This window comes from Pelmatolapia mariae, linkage group LG1, assembly GCF_036321145.2.
Source record: "Pelmatolapia mariae isolate MD_Pm_ZW linkage group LG1, Pm_UMD_F_2, whole genome shotgun sequence".
NCBI lineage: Eukaryota > Metazoa > Chordata > Actinopteri > Cichliformes > Cichlidae > Pelmatolapia > Pelmatolapia mariae.
The window spans coordinates 9,635,812-9,654,023 of NC_086227.1; the positions used below are offsets into that span (position 1 = coordinate 9,635,812).

Sequence of the window (18,212 nt, forward strand, 5' to 3'; positions counted from 1 at the left end):
GATAAATCTAGGCAGAGTTATAAAAGTGCATAAATATCTTCCTTAGATTACAGAGGCAAAGCAGGAAGCAAACAAAAGAGAGATTTTCTCTAAGTGCAGAAGTGGAATAACCACACACTACTGCAGTTGACTGTGAGTGCATGATATCCTCAATACATTTTCATTTGTTTTTCAGTGTTCCAGCAGGGTCATGTTTTAAAACTAGCTGCACAAGCTGATGAATGACCTCCTTTTAGTTTCAGAGAGACATGAGGGGTACTTCCCAAAGTCTGACCTGCACAGGCCCATCTGCTAAGTGTCCTCATCAGTTATGCTGGTTACCACAATGGCTGCAGAAGCGCTAAACTACTGTGTGCTGATTAATTAAATTGAGCATGTACTACAGTAACTTACAGGTGATATGGATGTTCAAGTTTTTTAATAGCAAATTGTATCAATTAGTGTAACTTACAGTTACACTATATCAGTTAGATGTCCGCTGAGGGGGCACAGTAATGCTGTTGGTTGGGCCCAGCTTGAGCATTACTGTCATGGTGCAATGGTGTCTCACTGCTAGCTTTGCAACAGAGTGTATAAAAGAAATTACAATGTTGCTTTTTACAGACCATATTTTCATAGCACATAATTGTGGATTGTCTCTGGACTGAGCCTCACAGTTTGGTCTTCACCGACAGAATCTTGTCCCTTCATGCAATGAATTAGAATTAACGCCGTAACGCTGTCACTCCTCCGCAGTTGTAGATCGCTCGGTCAAGCAAATGATCTGCAAGTGGGCATAAACGGGCATGTGAGATCATTTGTTTCGATCCCGCATCATAGAGATGATTGAAGAACTTATCTAGTTCAAGTAGCAACATATTTGTGGTTGGAGCATTAAATGACTGCATTTCCAACAAATGTAACGTGATTACAGAAATGCGTCACGTTGGAATGTAATACACGCAAAGTTGCTGAGCAGTCAGAGATTGTTGATCACTTTCATTTAGAATGGATTTGTGGTAAGTTATTATCAATTTCTGTCATTATTACTGATTTACAAACACACAGTATGCATGGATATAGATACACAGACTTTAGCAATGGTATGGGGCTTGCGCATTAATATTCTGATAAGACTCTGCATCGATTGTCACACTCGATCAGTCTGGTCTCATAATTGAGGAGTTTGAGGAATGCACACGCATACACTTGCACGAGCTACCCACAGCAAGGTTTTTAAATGTAGTCAACAGCTAATAATAAGAAAAAAGAAGCTCGAGGTCATGCCCGCTGATCTTAAACACCTGCCAGAGAGACAATTAGTCTTAAGCTTGGAATAAACAGGCACTTCACAGACCCACACGTACTGTAGAATTATTTTGACTTCAACCTTTACCACTGCTGTCAGAACGAGGCCAAAACAAGCAACTTTGTTGTTCAAATATAGCTCAAACTTCTTTTTTTTTTCTTTTTCCACTCCCACGCAGACTGAGCTGGGGAATGATCAGCATGCCCTATTTCAGTCTGCTATTAATTGACATGACATTATTTTGATCTTGTAGCGCTTTCAACATCCAAAAAAACACAAAAAAAGAAAAAAGAAAAGTTTCTTTTTTTAATGGAGTTTTTAATGTGTTTTCTATCGAGTCTTGAGAAATGTTGAATTTATAACTCAAACGCAGTAAATAATCGTCTGTTCATATATAAACATTTTTTTTCTGGGTATCTTATGCAACACATTTACATATTTCTATTTTGGATGCATTCTCACCTCAGACAGATGTCACCCTGTGTCCTTAAATGCACCAAGAGAGTCCTGACACCTAGTCGCAGCCTGCACCTAAGCATGATTTATAAAAGCCTGAAGCCACCAGTACTAAAAAACAGCGCTTTTAAATATTGTACATAGAAAACCAGTCTATCATAGTTCTTTCCATTTTGGAGCGGGCTCTGATTTTAATTACTATACATGGTGAATTAGCTAATGAATAATGAATGGATTCCTCACACTAAGTGCTCTGACTGCTAATGCACTTGCGGTTCGCTCACTCTACAACCCCCTCACACACTGCCAATGTTGCTTTCTGATTCTGTTTCTGTCTTTTTTCTTTCCTTTTTTTTTACCCCCTTCTCCCAAGTCTGATTCACACACACACAATTTCTTCCCATCTCTGCTTTTCTCACTCTCACTGAGATTTGATTAGATTTCCTTCTGTAAGGAATTATTTAGTGATGAGAGTAGAGAATGAGAAGGAGACAGAGAAATGCTTCAGGATAGAGGGAGGCAGATAGTGGTTCTCAGGGGAGTGTGGGAGAAGGAGAAAGGTGCTTCGAGGAAAGAGAGTGAAAAAGCACTAGGATTAAGGTGTACTGGAGCTGCAGATATGCAGACAGAGACCAAGAAAGACAATGTCCTCCATGTGCTCTTACGGTAAGAAGAAAAAAACACAAATATGTGTCTTAAATAGTAGGAAAATGGATGTAATACTGAGTCATACAAGCAGAGGATTACTGTGTGCTATTTTTACACTGATGGTGATAATACATAAACTGCATTTTTGTGTGTTTTCCACATGTCTGCATGAGCTTCTTCCATGTGCTTCAGTTTCCGCATGCAGTCCAAAGGCGTTAGGTCATGTTAGGTGACCTAGAGACTCTAAAGTGCCTGTAGGTGCGAATGTGTTTCTCTGTCTATATGTGTTAGCACTGTGATAGACTGGCAGCCTGTCCATCATGGTTCTCACCCATGCATGATGGGACACACTTCAACTCCCTTAGGCACTTAATGCAACAAGTGTACAGAAAATGGCGTCATCTGTTTCATGGTTTTGTCCTTTTTTTCCCCCTGCATAACAAAATATTCCCAAGTACTTTTAGTTATAAAAAGTTTCTGAATCTGTTTCAAAAGACTGGGCACAATGGAAACACGCAAAAAGGGAAAAAAGAGTCAATAGTTTTAGTAACACATGGTAACGTTTTGTCCTTACAGCTTCATCTAGTGCCTGTTGTTGTAATAGGTTACGGTGTTGCTGATTGATATCAGAATTAATTCTCTGAGTTTTGATTTTCCATCTCAAAGATAGTTTTGAATCACAGCTGGCATCTGTTTTAGACACAACAAAAAAATCAAACAATAACACTGACCTACCAAGTAGAACAAAAACAAGTAATGAATTTTAGCAGCTATGTGGACATAAGAGCTAAAAGGAAAAACATTATATGCAGGAAACCAAAAGCAACAGCAGATAACCAGAAACACAACAACACAGAATGCTTAAGTTGCTCCAAATCTGCTAAATAAATAAGCTAATGTCGGTTTTCAAGCAAATTTATCATTACCATTTATCAAAAAAGAGTGGGAGTTTATCGTTAGATCATTATTGATCTCCTGTATCGGTCTATCATAAAAGTGGCACCATCTAAACACAATGCATGTTCAAGCATTCGGAGATGTACTGATTCCTCAAAGACCAACGTATTACTTGTTCTCAGGAAATCTGGTGATAATTAGGATTCAATTATTTAGTTTTGTAATTATGCCAATCCAGTGACAAATCATTTTAGAGCTTTAGAGATTAAGGTGGTCAACCTGTAGCTGTCATGTTCTTGTCAGCTAGCATCAAATGCATTTCTAAAGTCAGTGGGGAATTTGCTATGTCTCCTGTATAGGGCAACTGTAAGCCTACAGCTGACTGACATAAACTGCAGTCATAAAATTCATCCATATATTTTTCTAGCATCATGAATAATTAAGAGGACAAAGTACACATTTGTTAACAAATGCAAAGACAAATAGTGTGTCAAGTGGCTACATGGCTGATTCAAACAATCTCACATGAAAGGGTTGAATAACAAGCTACTCAGATGAGCAATAAACAGCATCACGGTGGCTGGACAGCTTTGCCTCAGGGTAACCAGGATTTAATATAAATAATATCAAACACGTAAAGATAACCCAAGGCCATTTCAACTCAGGGTAAGTTTGAAAATGCGCATGGCCCATCACTGTTGTGACAATGGACCGGTTAATGCGTGTCGGTTAACAACTGTTGCACTTTTCAGGTTAACTTAATGTCCAAGATAGAGTGCCATAATTTCATATGCTTCTTAACTTAATGTAAATGTAAATGTTATTGTCATCACTATAGTGACATAAGGCCAAGCATTAGGTATATTAAATATGTTATATCACAAAAGCCATTAAAAAGAAAGCAAGACAATCAGTCGTAAAAGTTTTGTCTCCCCATGAAATGTCTCCTGTGTCAGTTTGTGTATTACATTCATAGCTTTTTCATCTGTAGATACATTTTTTTTCTTTAAAGATAAGATTGGAATAAAACTGAATAGAATTTCAAATGAGCAGATATCACACTTGTTTGTGATTGTGGCGTTGTGTCGGCACCGAAGATACAAAAGAGGAAACAGATAGCGAGGACAAACAAGGGCAAACTAATTCGGAAACATGTTTTTGAGGAGATACTAATTTCTGACACAGCACCAATTTGTAACAGCTTATTAGCATGCCAGCTGAAACTTCTCACCACGAACAAATAATGAAAGAAAAACATGATGGACTGCCATCTGCATCCTGTCAACACCGGCTACACGCAATCAATCAGCCATCAGAAAGTGCTAACACAGTCCTTTACCTAACACAACCACAACTAGTCTGTTCAGCAAAAGGCTGGGTATATGAAATAAGTTAACATGTCCTCAACCACCTTAAAAAAGGAGGCAGCAATCTTTAGAATCCAGCAATCCTAATCCAACATGGTAAATCCCAAGTGACCATATAATATATGGCTCATGAGTATTTGTCATCCTATTGGTACATCTGGGCCTTTATGCAACACTTTGTGCACAGTGTAGATCCACTTTTTACAGAATAGTTGACTGCCACTTGAATAACAGCATTTTCCCCGCTTTGATTTCTGCCTGACTGTAAGACGGTCTCCCACCAAGCGCAATGCATTCACTGCTGAATTATCAAAGCAGATTAACATTGAGGGAAGAAAAGAGAAGGCAGAAGAGGGGAGGAAAAAAAATCTAAATCATTCCACTGAGAAAATGTCTGCTCTTCAGCTTTCATTTATTGAGTCCAAATATATTGGATGGCGGTTATTTTTAAACAGACCTTAATCCTCTGCTCACCCTTCACTGTGAGGTAGATAATTATAGTAATCTGGTCGAAGGGAATTTAATTTCCAAGCTGAAGATCGTTGCAGTGGGATGGACTAGCTGCTTTATGAAAGGAATTTAGTGTTCTATAATATCAACAGCTACACATATGCAAAACGGAGCATTGTTCAGGGTCTATTTTTGCGATTATGATATATTAATTAGCACTAATGGTGGCAGGTACCCATATGTGACCACAAGGCACATGGCAGGTATACACTTTGAGAGAAATCACTGAAAATTACCCATTGTTCTTTCTGTTCTGTATAGAGGACTAGATTGCCTTTAAACTAAGACAACCGCATAGCGCTCTCCTAATATTCACTTTAAAGGAAAATCAAACCTCCACTAAGCTTCTCTCATGTTGAGAATTTCTTTGAAGATATTCCAAGTAGAAGAGATTTGAGATGGCCCTTCCACTGTAACCACGCAGGGAAGTGCTTGTATTGCACATGTACTTGTCCTGCCCTTGAGCAAGTCAGTGATTCCCCACAGACTTGCTGCCAGCTCCAGGGGCGCTTTCTGTGAAGATGACCCTACACTCCGACCTCCCTGGGGGGAGCAAAGTGAAAAGAGAGCTTCACTGCAGGGATCAATAGAAGTATCACGCTGTTGTCACTTTATTCAAGTCAGTTAAGCAATTTGGGAAAGAAGGGCTTAGCTTGCGCTTAATCCTTGACCAAGATATGCACACATGTTTTTATCTGTAACTAGTACGGGATTTAGTGCGAAAACAGTAAACGTGTGATTTACATTTGCCATGTTCTCTTCTCACAAAGTTGTGGTATTTTGTTTCATGCGTGCATTCTTCTCCTTGCTGAAATATTTAATTGTGTAATGTTGTATAAACAGCCGACTTACAGTCTCACAGGTGCACATTGCATGCATCTTCATGGAAGCATGTAGATAATTGGATGCGTGTCCACTTTAGAATATTGAGGCCAATTCAGATGATGAAGCCCATTAAATATACAGTACATATGTTTCCTTGTAGCTTTCATCTTGGACATTTTCTAAGAGTCCAAACATGATAATGAGTGCCCGAGTCTGCCCCCAGAGTGCATGCAGATCTGAGCCCAACCAAAGTCTCAACACGGAAGCAATTCACCACTCTTGAATCAGAGCCGTTAAATCCTCTTTAAATTTTTTAACAAAGTTCTGTTCAAAATTATATATTAATGCTAGTCAGGAGTTGTGTGTCAGCTAAGGCACGTCAAGAGGAGCAATTTATTTCTGTTTGTTTCTATGATTTCTTTATTCTTCTCTCTGAATGAAAGCTTACTGTGTGACGGTTTGTTGAGTGAAAATTAAAACACTGCAGCCATAAAGATGCAAATGTAGTTTAAAATTTGATCCATAGCTGATGCATGTTATTGTATTTAAATGCTATGTAGGTATAATAACAGACATTAAAAACTAGAGAGAGACAGAGAACCACTATTAGAGAACTTCTTCAAAAATCAGAGTGCTTTCTTTTTAAAACCACCAAAACATTAAACCTCATCCAGTTCTGCTTTTGCACTGTTCAGGCACAAAGTTTAGCAGGCATATCGCTATTGTAGTGAACATGTGTCAAAATTCCAAAAGAGGTTGACATTTGAAAATCTTTCATATAATCTCCCATACTGTATGCAAACCCATATTTTATTTGCAATAGAATACAGAAAATGTATCAAATTTAAACTGAGAAAATTCACCATTTTCAGAGAAATGTTAGCTCATTTTGATTTTGATGGCAAAAATACAAGACCAGTTTCTGGACTGGGGAGAGGAACATTGTCCCTTTCTTGTTTGATATTCTGACTCCTCAGCAGTCCTGGGTCTTCTTTGTTACATTTTTTGTTTTATGATGAGCCAAATGTTTTCAGTGGGTAAAAGGTAGGCACTGCAAGAAGGACCGTTCAACACCCAGGCTCTTCAGTTTTGAAGCCCTGTTGTTGTAATAGCTGCAGTATTTAATGTGCAATTCCATTTCCTGAAAAATATGTTTATGTGAAATCTGTGAATACCTTTCAGCATTGATGGTGCCTTTCCAAATGTGCCAGGTGCCAAGCTAATAGAGACAAATGCACCCATATACCATCAGAGATGTGGGCTTTTGAACTGAGCACTGATAACAAGCCGGATGGTCCCTCTCCTCTTGAGCTCAGAAAGCAGTGTCCACGTTTTGTTCACAGACATTGATTTCTGTAAGTGTTCCTGAGCCCATGTAGTGATTTTCATGACAGAATCATGACTGTTTTTAATGTAGTTCTGCCTGAGGGCTCAAAGATCACGGACATCCAATATCGATTTTCAGCCTTGTCTCTTACACACAAAGATTTGTTCAGATTCTCTGAATATTTTGATATTATGTACTGTAGCTAATTCTTCACAACTTTATGGAATATTATTAAGAATGTGTTCACAATTTGTAGATGCAGTTTTCTGTCCACCTTTACTTCTGAGAAATTACCTATCAAAGATGCTCTTTTTATACCCAGTCATGTTACTGACCTGTTGCCAACTAACCTGATTAGCTGCAAAATGTAAAATTCCTCCAGCTGTCTTTCTAGTACCTTACATGTCCTTACATGTCCAGCCTTTTCTTGCCCCGTATGAACTTTTTTGAGATGTTGCACTGTCATCAAATTCAAAATGAGCTAAAATATTTTATAAAATAAGTTGTATTGTGAATAAAGCATTTTTTAATACTGAAATACTGAATAGTTTTCCGAGATATGTCTGTTATTTTGGGGGTGTCGAATCATGGGATTATTCCTAAACCTAAATGAGGCCATAATTTCATGAAGCTGTACATAGTTAAAAATCTAAAATCTAACCTGCGGGGTTATATTTTGAGGGAGAATCAGTAAATGTTTTAAGCATTTTTAAACAGATCTTATGATTTGATACATTCAGTTCAGTTTGGCTGGACAACTAAGATTTGAAACTTATAAATTGCAGACAAGGAATATAATTAAAGTTTGGAGAGTAGTGAGTAATTATCCACATCCAGAGCTGGTGGTGGATGCTGGGGTGGCGGAGGGATTGAAATCCAAGGCAGTCACCCCATTTGAGTGTCACTGATGTGTCAAAGGGACAGACAGGAAATATTCATTATCTATACACCGCTGTTTTGGAAGGGTATATTTGGTATATAACACATGGCGAGTGAGACGTGTTAGGTGTGTGTGCTAGGCATGCTTTGCTCCATTTGTGGCTTTTGACCCATTCATTTCAAAAGAAGGTTGGTTTTGTCGGCTCAGAATAACTGCCCAGAGGCATTCCCAAGATGGATGCCAAGATCGATGGCAAGACTTGCTTACAGAATGGCTTGGATAATAATCTCTAGTAGGGAGTAAAAAAAGAGGCATATATTCAGTGGCATCTTTTCAGTCCTGCTATTGCTGTTTCGACATAGTGGTTTTAGGCGTTTGTGGGTCTGTGAGCAGTTACGTTCTTGTAATATTGATGTTTTATTTCATCGATTAAAACAAAAATAACTATATCAAATCTGGGCATCTTTTTTAAGAGTGGTGTTTCTATAAAAATATCTTTAAATCTAACAGAATAGCTGTGATTCTACACAAAGCCATAGATTTTAATAGACTATTCTACATTTATACATTATTAAAGTAAACTAAATAGTAATTGTGTGCCCACATATATTCTAACTAGCATTTTCTGCTAAAAAAAAAAAGAACAAAAAAGCGTGAGACTGTAATAAGACCAATCTCAATACCAACTGTGCCTCAGGATAGGGACCTGTGACCACATAATGGTCTCGGCTTTTCGCTTATTAGAGATGTGTGAATGACTCCTCACATACCCACAGACAAAGGCCAGAATCCATGGAAGGGATTTCGAATGAAAGACAGTAGCACACTGATGGGCAGCAATCTTAAACAAAAGAACAAAAGACTGGCCCACGTATAGTGTCATCTGTTGTCACTATCCTTTTGCCCCAGCGTGAACACAAAAGCTCCCGAGAGAACTGCCTGCAACTTCTGCTATTCAGTCAATTTGCAAACTAGAATGGCCGGAATTCATTGGCAAAAAGCTGTGACTGAACACAAGACACTTCAGTGAACTAATCCCTTCAAGCACTCTGCATTTTGGAGGGAGTGGCAACCTGCCAAGAGTGGCCAATGAAGCTACATTGCTATTGTGTCATTTTTAATGCAACACTGTTGTCTTTCTCAATACTAACAATGAATGGCAGCATTTTAGAGGCATTAGAATACCACTATATTAGTGATTTCCCACTGTGAGGTAGAAATCTCAAGGATTCTGGTAAATTGCAAACTTTATCCATGTCTGTGAATATTCGCAATTTACAGCGTTACATAATTAAAACACAGTTTCCTGGCCCTCTGCCTTGAGCCTACAAACCTAAAAGAAATTGCGTTCACTTAAAACATTTGGAAATGCATACAGTGTAACAAGAGCATCACTGTAATGTGAAACCTTTTTAATGGTTCATCTTTTAAACGAAGAAACAAAATCATTCTGTATTCTTTTGCTGGTAGCACAACTTCTCTCCTTACTACATCACTGCTCACACAAAGAAATCTTATGTCATACTGTACTAATAAAGGAATATATGAGGTTTGTGCAGATCCTTATTCAGTCACCGCTGCTGGCTGTGTGTAGTCAGCCTACGTAGCACAGACTGCTACCTTCCTTTATGCACAGCATGTGGAGAGAATCTGCTTCTTCACAGTTTTCTGGTTACCAAATCTATTTTTTTCCAGTGAGACTGTTAATCCATATGTGTGCAACCAAGTATCAAGACTGACACCACTGCTTGAGTCATACTAACATACTGCACTGTGCCATGTTTTCATTTAGTTTAATCATCCCCGACTCTGCCCCGATGCCCTTCCACCTACAGTTGGCCAGTCCTGCAGATCTCTCTTTAGAAGCGCAGTCATGGGAGCAGATTGGTGGGTTAGACAAGTGACACGAATACTAAGAGCGCCCTCGTATTCAGTCAGTCTGCCACCTAGGGCATCCTGTCTTAATCCCTTTGCAGAGACCAGACAGAGCCTTGGCAGAGTGCATTTGAACATGGAGGTCCCTGCAGATTATTTAGCTCATGTAATTATTATAATGGAGGCAGCATAAGGTAATACGTGAATAGGAATTGAATTATCACTTGAAAGGTGTTTCTTTACCCTCTTGCTTGGCACATGTTTGCAATCTTCCTCTACTTACGTGAAACTGTCCCTTTCTGCAGAAGGGATAGGGACAGAGCCATGACCCAACCAAGGTTCATGTTTTCGAACCGATTGTGGCTCAAGAGTTGGCAGTTCGTCTTGTAATCGGAAGGTTACCGGTTCGAGCCCCGGCTCAGACAGTCTTGGTAGTTGTGTCCTTGGGCAAGACACTTCACCCGTTGCCTACTGGTGGTGGTCAGAGGGGCCCGGTGGCGCCAGTGTCCGGCAGCCTCGCCTCTGTCAGTGTGCCCTAGGGCAGCTGTGGCTACAATGTAGCTTGCCATCACCAGTGTGTGAATGGGTGAATGACTGAATGTAGTATAAAGCGCTTTGGGGTCCTTAGGGACTAAGTAAAGCGCTATACAAACACAGGCCATTTACCATTTTGTTACTTTGTATACATTTTGTTAGTTGAGTTAGTATAGTTAGTTATGTGAGCCCACTGAATAACATTTATTGACATAATGGAGTCCTATCATCATCATATGGACCACATGTCAATTAAAAATACCACTGTGGCTTATTTATACTTTGAGTTCTAAAACCCTGTCATACCTCCTGTAGTCGATGTGAAAGTCTGAAAGATACAAACGAAAATGTTTTCATAATAGAACTGAATCAAACCATTGTTCTTTTTGACCTGCACCAAGATTGCTTCCTTTAGTCAGCACAATGTTTCCCATTTGGTTCTGACCACAGTACTTAGAAAATTTTGTGCCTGTAATTTTGGTTCAGAAAAAACTGAAAAGCACTAAAGTCAACAGAGTCAGAAGTAAAGTATCCTAAGGCACATACAAAACTCTATATAACAGGACACTGTTTAACACCCACAACAGGCAGTATGGTTACATGAATAACTGCTGCAGTTAACAACAGTCACAGAAGCAATCTTTCTTAAGGCCTTTACACACTGGACGCGGACTGTTCTTAATGCAGTCATTCGCTCTGACTGATTTCACTGGACCAATTTGCGCCATTTATGTTTTTCGGCCCAAGCTAGATTTGTCAGTTCCAAATAAACTCATATAACCAATCATACCACTGCATTTGGCAACAAGTGCGCGCTTAGCTCAAAACACGCACCATTACTGAAGACACAAATACCTCAGACACGCAGCTAGATATTGCTCCGGGTCATTTGGGTCTCTGAAATAATTTCTCTGCCTCTTTAGATGCGGTCCCAACTCTGCCATCAAGTTCAAACTGCCCCACTGACATCCTGAAATATGTGCGTCTGTGATCCTGGATCAGACTGTGAAATTCTCCCTGCTGCTTTTGAGAACTGGATGAATGCAGAATTTCTATTTCTTCTGTTTCTTGTTTAGAAACATGTATTGATAACATATGCTTAGAATAATGTTTATCATTGTTGCTGTGAATGAGCTAATGAGTTGCAAGACTTTTAATTTTTTATCTTAAATCTTTGTGTAACTTTGATACACAGAGGTTTTACATTTCAAAACTCCTCTTATACAACACGTAACAAATTTATTAGACCACCACCCAGTTTTAAGTTTATACCGCAGCATCCTAAATTAACAATATTGGTTATTATTAAAATCCTTTTTTATGATTCTGTAATGATGAATCCACCCATATACCCAACTGAAAATAATATGTTTAATGCTAAAACGTATTTACAGTTGTTATTCATGAAGTTTCAAATTTACTGTTTTACAAAAAAAGCATAAAAAATAGTAAAGTATATATATATATATATATATATATATATATATATATATATATATATATATATATATATATATATATATACATATATATATATATATATATATATATATATATATATATATATATATATAATTAAGATGCATAATTACAGTTATTTACTTGCATTCCTGAACAAAAAATTTCGTTTTAATGGTTGCATGTTATACTTGATTAATTTCTGAGTACTCAGAGGAGCCAGGTGTGCCAGCTCAAAATTGAGTATAAAACTGTGAACTGAGTTTGGGGAGTTTAGTCATTTTTAATTTTAAAACCATTTTTGACAGATTTTTAAAATGTTTATGTTTTCTTCTTTTTATAACAGGTACATTTGATACGCAATACCAAATCTCATCATATCAGTTATTTTACGGCACTTTCAGAACTGCAGTTGCAAAGTGAATTATGCTAATGCAAACAAATGGTGGTCAGACCAGAAAAAAAGGGCTGGTTTCCTGATAACTGTTATCACATTCCTCACAAGAAACAACAGATTAATTAAAATTTTCTTTTGTTCTGTTTTCAGAAATAATATCACCACACATTGCCTGATGGCAAAGGAAAGCGTCCCTATATGTTTCTGTCCCCACAGTGATTGTCTGTCTAACTATAATTCCAGATGGCAGTTTGATTGGTTTCAATTCTGCCTTTCTTTTAATTTAATCTCTTCTATCACAGACTGGAGAAAATGAGCCTGGTCATCAAAATACGTGATGATTTTCAATAATATGATGCCATCTGGGAGTACTGCTCCCCCTGAAGGGATGGCAGAGGTTAAGCTTTGGGTCAGAGGGTCAGCTGTACCACCTTTGCTCTCGTGAGACTGAGATTATTGTCAGTTTCCATTTTGTGCACGGAGCAATCAAAGCTTGCTTAGATGGTTATAGATTAGATTTTACCTACATTCACCAAAACAGTGGTGACATTTATGCGAGGGTGGAATAGAATAGAATAGAATAGAATAAAAAAAGCCCTTTATTGTTACTGTACATGTACAACGAAATTGTGGATTATTATAATTGTGGTTATTATTGTTGACTAAAACAGGTTGTGAAAAATATGTATAAAAAAGTATAAAAATTAACACAAATGAAGACTTAAACTAAATCTTAACACTTTCAGATAATGAACCAATGAAAAAAAAACCAAAGAGAAATAAAACTAATGATAAAATGCAGTCGTACTACAACTTTGTATCTGCGTTAATGAATTATTATATTTGTAGTGCCCTCGTGACCTTGAACGTAAGTAGATGGATAGGTTAATAGATTCCTCGGGTTTTGTGTGTTAAGTCAATGTGTTTGCAAGGTTGTTTTGATTTTTCTTCTCCATAGAGGCCAAAATCAATCAATCAATGCTGCTTTAGGATGAAAAAGGGGTCAGTGTGAACACATTTAACTTTAATAAGTCTAGAGTGCTCCTGCAGTCGTCATAACATCCTTTACCCTATGGCTATATAGAGCCATTCCATCTAACGCCCTGGCAGCCATTCATTCATGAAGCAGTGTGCTCGTATCTCCACATAAGACTAGGAAGAAAATCAAAGCTTAACCTTCTACTACTGCTTTTTTTTTTCATGTCTAAAGCCAAATCTGCAACTAAATGTGCTTCTAACACGATGTGAATGATGTGAATTACATCTCCCATGCAATCAGAAACACATTACCTCAAACCTACTTTAAAATGTTATTTTGTGGCTTCATATCGTCGTGGAGTGCAGTTTTTTTTTCTGGGATGTTTCTTCCATCACGTGCCCGTTCCACCAAATATATTTACATTTTGCTTAACTCAGATGTGTGTCTGCCCTGTTCTGTTCTGGCCATTTTACTCATGAGCTTGAAGGTAATCCAGAATAAAGAGTGTAAAGAAATAATCAACATCAAAATGTGGTCTTTCTGTTTTCATGACTCTGACTTCACTGTATTGGGAGGAGTGGATTGGAAGTCAGAGCAAAGAGCCGCTTGGTCAACAACTGACCCAGCCAGGCAAATACAGGCAATTAAAAACAAGTGGAGTAAATGACAGATGTGGTGCTAAGCAATACATGCAACATCTTCAGCGAGGCCATATCCTAGATCCAAGGTTTAAAAATCGCTACATCAAGCAAGCTAGAAATTATACCAAAAAACATATTGGATCAAACCAATAGAGTGAAAAATGTTCAAGAAAACATTTCTCTTTCAGTGCTGAGACACAACCAGCCGTCATTTCCGTTCCTCTTATAAGAGCAGCATATGACTGATAAGTCAGCAGCACCCGGCAGCATGTGTAGATTTATTTCCCTAACACCAGCACTGAGAGCACCGAGGCCAAAATGGAGGAAGGCGAATTGCCTTTCTTTCAGGTTAAGCGAAAACTGGAGAGCGAAGCACTTCCAGTCTGCATGTCAGTGATGGCCGCTGGTTATGATGGCCTTCAGTGCCAGATTTTAAAGCTGCCCCCCTCCTCCCCTCCTTATACCCTCTGGGACAAAAAATGCATGCCAGCGTGCACACGCACTGCAGCAAAGAGAGAAATGTTTTATTATGTTGGATTTAAAAGTCTAGTAGTCTTCCTACTGACAACATGTAGTGGCACAAACACAGTCACGCTTGCAAAAATCTAATTACTAACTCAACATAACAAGTAATTATTTTCGGGATGTTTACATATACGTATAGGCTACTAATGTTTATGTCTGATCAGCATAAGAACACTTCAGGCACAACACTGTATGCCTCACTGGATATTAGCACACATTTCACACTGTATTCCAGTCATTTATCAAATGGGTTATTGTTTTAATTATTATTTAAGCTAAATATCACTTTTTTCAGTTCACAGTTTTAATTATGACATGTTAGAAAGTACAGAACATTGTCCAGACCCAAATGTGCTGTGGTCAGCTTGTTTTAGATGTTAGTATTGTTTTAAATTATCAAGTATTCATTAATCAGTAGTCATTCAAAATATTTTGGATGACTACTGAAGAAAATTTGACATGTTTAATTTATTAGATAATTTGCAGAAAGCAAAATAAATCATAACAGATTACAATTCTGCAAATAATTAATATACATGAAGAGAAAACAGTAACAGTAGGTATTGTCATTGTAGTTTTAACAGTCCACTCTTGATCACTGTTTGAGTAAGGTTTGCAAATCAAAGAAATATTTCTGTATGTGCAAATCTTGAAAATTTGCACCATTAACTTTAAACAGTAAAACTTTACAGATATATGATTACTCTTCCTTGGAATGTGTGGAAAATATTTTTGAAAATGTAAATTTCTAAATCCATATCATCCTTGTTTAACATACTGATGTGTGTTATGTTGCTTATGGGGTGCAGGTTGTTGTATACAGAGCATATGCTAATATAACACTTTAATAATATGGCACTTTCAAACTGTTTGAGACTTTCAAACACTGTTTGTTTTGTCCATGTCTAACTTCAAGGCACATTGTCTATGCTCAGGTCTTCTAAGACCCAGATGGCCTGTGAGGTTACACAGCAGCACAAACGATGTTAAAAGCAAGAGATGCAACAAATGTATGCAAATGCAATGAATCACTAATGTGTTGAATGAATTAGGAAGATGATATTCAGTTCATCAGACAGCCCTGTCCGTGGCCACAGGCCTCTTTTATCCAGCACGATGAGAGACTTGCCACATTTCATATCACTCCATATTTTATCCACTCTATCAATTTCATATAGACCAGATCAACTGCAAATGGCTGATTAGTAATTGTCTAATGAACAATGTGACTTCATTTTTGGTTTGACTCACTCTTCCCTAATGCAGTAAGTTAATAATGCAATAATATAGAAGACAGGTTTTTTTTAATTGTTCTTTCAGCTGGCTTTAGTTATTGTACCATTACATTTAATAAAGAAAGACTGAAAGTGTAAATAACACACAGAATGAAATCAGCTGTGGGAAATCAGTGTGATGATCTTAAGACAAACATGAGATCGACACAGCACTTAATGAATGTGAGCTTTTATTTTTTAATTTTTTTTGTGGAAAAGTGGAAATGCAAATGTGCACAACACAATTCAAACTTCCCCCCTTACAACTCTGAGGGGAACAGCTGCCAACAAATGCAAATGATTCCATAATGAAACGTTTCTTGTTGCATTTCATCCTCAAAGATTCCCGTCAGTTTGATTTGTGCTGAGAACTTTCAACATATTTCTTCTCATATTCACTCATTTAGACTACAAAAGAGATTATTTTTTCCAAGTAGTACTAAATTTCTTGACTGGAAAGCATTCAGTGTCTAGACATCTGTGCCAAGCTTGCTTCCCCAGCGTGTGGAAATGTCCGCGATAACACATTTTCCTAGTCAGAGTAAAATGTTGTTGTTTCAAGTGTCCAACACTGACAGACTCTAATCATCTGACATTGTAATTTAAATGCTCTCCTTGCTGTGTACACCTTGATTGAGACATATGTTACCCTAGCACTTTTCCAACAAACTCATTATAACAAATGCATTTGGCAAATCACTGTGGTGTCACACACAATGCCAGTGGCGGCTGGTGCAGTAAAGTAAGGGTGGGTGTGTTTTTATGTTGCTGGCAGGATTTTAGATGTAAGCAGCCACTGCTTTCAGTGAGTCTGAATACATGTTGAGCGAGCCTAGATGAAATTAATCCATGCAGTGTTGCAGCAACAAAGGCAGGAAGGATGTTGGTAGCGTTTTCCTTTCCTTATGCAATATATGTTCCATCTCTTTATGGAATGAGACATCCTGTGCTGATAAAACTGGTTTTAGATCAAGTGCTTTATGAATAAGGCATGTGACCGAAAGGTACAATCGCTCCAGGAGTGGCAATGACATGCTCTTTTCTTTAAGCATTCAAGTGGAAGTGCAAACTGTGATGTTTTATTGACAGCAAATAATCAGTATTAGTGTGTTTGCCATGTCTGACATTTTCTTCTCTTAGGTGGCAGTGCAGGGTTGTTGTAATTCCAGCCGAACAAAATGAGCTCCTGCCAGTGGGAGGCCTTATTCGATCTGATTCCCCAGCAGAGGCACGTCTCTCCACAGCCTCACTACATCACAGCTATCATGACAGACTGGCTGGTGCAAAACCAAGCCACATGTAGACTCATTGCTACTGATTAAGTCAGCCACTCATCCTCACCGGAGAACATTTCCGCCTCAGTTAACAATTTTTTACAGTTTAGAAAACACCTGTCATAATATACTTGTTTCTCCTTGCTCGTGGGTTGATGGAAAGAGATGATTAACAGATAACTTCACTTGGAAGAGCCAGGAAGAGACAAGGAGAATACTTAAATCTAAGGAACCAGTAGGCAAGGTTAATGTTTTTTGCAAAAGTCAAGAGTGCTTTGCTGTTGGTGAAGCCATTAAGTGCAGTGAAGGATGACGTGTGTATCACTTAACAGCAGAGGTTGACACAATGTTGCCAAACCTATACTTTCACCACATGTCGGGTAGGTTTGTTATACTGCATGTATGACTTTATTGTAGGGTACCATCTTTGGGGGGCAGAAAAGATGAGTGGCAATAACATCACATCCACACTGCAGTGTAAAAGTGGGAGGTACAGGCTGTGCTGTACTGTATGTGTATGAATCTTGTGGTCTATTTTTATCTTCAGCATGCTCAGGCATATTCTTAAAGTAGATCTGTTGAGTGAATGGATTAATATAATCCAATTTAATCTAATCAAAGATAACAGAGTAACGCGTTTCTTGTTAGTCACTTGATTTTGGATATAAGAAATTTTGCTATAGTTATTTAATGACAATATAAGACCTCTTCACACTCTTGAGCCATAAATTGGGTCGTAATAAAATGTAAACAGGGCTGGAACGCTGCTTTAAATAAGGAAAAAATAGTAATTGTGTAACACTTTTTTAAAGCCTTACTTAAAGATCATTTTCAAGCTTTGGAGTAAAAACAAAATTTAATTAAATTAAACCTGCTGCGTATCATATAACCTATAGCACAGTTTTAACCAAGAAGAAATTGATTTTTTTTACATACTTTTTTTTAGTAGTGTTTTGGACAGAAAGTAATTTTAACTGTCGTTCATGTAGTGTTTTTGACAGTGCCGTGCCATATTCACTGAGCATAATGCCTCGGTGTTACTGACTTGTCTTCCACT

The 18,212-nt window shown here is 37.9% G+C and overlaps 1 protein-coding gene across 2 annotated transcripts in view; it reads left to right on the top strand.

The window, feature by feature from the left end:
• Nucleotides 1–18,212, top strand: part of LOC134625863 (leucine-rich repeat-containing protein 4C-like) — a 44,463-nt gene that overhangs the window by 20,645 nt on the left and 5,606 nt on the right. The window lies entirely within an intron of this gene.